This window comes from Halyomorpha halys, unplaced genomic scaffold (assembly GCF_000696795.3).
Source record: "Halyomorpha halys isolate HHAL.00 unplaced genomic scaffold, Hhal_1.1 Scaffold831.1, whole genome shotgun sequence".
Classification (NCBI taxonomy): domain Eukaryota; kingdom Metazoa; phylum Arthropoda; class Insecta; order Hemiptera; family Pentatomidae; genus Halyomorpha; species Halyomorpha halys.
The window spans coordinates 192675-194290 of record NW_027110085.1 but is presented as its reverse complement, the minus strand read 5'-3'; the positions used below and the strand labels follow the sequence as shown (position 1 = coordinate 194290).

At 28.3% G+C, this 1616-nt stretch overlaps 1 protein-coding gene across 1 annotated transcript in view; it reads right to left on the bottom strand.

Annotated features, from left to right (window-relative positions):
* Nucleotides 1–898, bottom strand: part of LOC106686488 (putative polypeptide N-acetylgalactosaminyltransferase 9) — a 48659-nt gene extending 47761 nt beyond the window's left edge. The window contains exon 1 of the mRNA XM_067048172.1: nucleotides 759–898. The gene's annotated coding sequence lies outside the window, so the exon portion shown is untranslated. The remainder of the gene's footprint in view (nucleotides 1–758) is intronic.
* Nucleotides 899–1616: the final 718 nt, after the last annotated feature.

Genomic DNA, 1616 nt, shown 5'->3' with positions numbered 1-1616 from the left:
CAAAACTGAAGTAAACAATAACATGAGGCTCTGGAAGGAAGGTTATAAACATAAAGGCTTATACAACAAGTTGCTGAGAAAATCCGCTAGGGTCTCTTATGCATTTAACGTTTAACATGACTTCAAATAGGGCTGCTCACAATCTTATAGTTATAACATTTAACAATGTAAAACATTTAACATTTAACACAACATCATGAATACCCCTATAGTGAAAGTTTTAATTTCACCGCAAATCTCATGTTGAATTATTTCTTTTCCTTACTTTAAATTAGTTTCTTTATACTAAATAATGTAATAATTTAGTGGAGTTTTAAAAAATATTTTTTGTGAATTTTACATTCCTACCATATTCTAACAATGTTTGTATTATGTTTAGATGAAAATGTGCAAAGTAAAATTTTCATTATCTTTCAATTTTTTTTTTTTTATCGTCACCTGGACTTCAATCATATACGGTCAACTAGCATAATTCAGATATTATTTTACCTAGAACTAGAATTCTTCTATATTTATTATTCAGTCTATAATAAAAGCTGTTATTTAATAGATTGTTCTTGAGGATGGCCAGATAGGCCGAAACGTTGAACAGCTATAATATTAATAAAGAGCGTTTGAGACTTAAATGGATACAATTTATTTTATTTAAACAATAAAAACAGTCTAGTAAAAGTGATAAGATTATATACATATACTATAATATCAAATAAATAAATGCATACATTAGCTATGTTTGAAAATCTAGCATTTGGACTCACCAATTAAGACCATATACTACACTTGTCGCAAATGGAATGCTAATGACTTTTACATTGCCAATATCACAACAGGGAGATTGCACGAGCCATCGGATGTGGGGCACTGGGTTTGTCAATGGTTACGTTGGCACTGATCACATTACAGCAATGGAGATTAAAGTGTGTAAGTTTGTTATTAAGCATTATTTATTTAATAACAAACTCGTGAAGAAGATAAGAGTGGTGAAATCCCTACATCGATTATTTCATAAGACCTAGATGATAAGCACTGAAACTACATAGATACTAAAATAAAAACAAATTTATAGAATATATCGTTTCCTACATCAAGAGTGCTTATCTCTCAAAATGTAAAACCAGCATTTAAAAGTCGACCAACAGTTAACAGTCCAATAAAACTGTAAGTTAATTTTGATGTAATTGTAAACTATTTTATTCCATGTATTCTAATGTGGCTATTTGAAAAAGCCGGAGATAAAAAGTTCACCGCTCCCTACCTTTGGAATGTGTAGTTTTTTTATGGCTTATTTTTATGCCATTTTATTGTTGGTATATTTTTATGCTTATAGCGCTATAATCATAAAAAAAAAAATACTACTTCTCAAGAATTAAAAGTAGTTTTACTACATATGCATATTATTAAAATTTAAGTAAATGAATTTCGTAAAACTTGATATATAAGGAAACCTATATTTACCTGGCTATGGTGTTCAGTGCATTTAGGTAAATTAAGTTTATTGAATAAAAAAGCCAACATTTTCGCTCATTTTTTTCCAATATCTTCAAAATTATGTACTTTAAAAATATATTAAAGGCTTTCTTTAAAGTAGAGTAAATTTGAGCATAGAATTCTATATA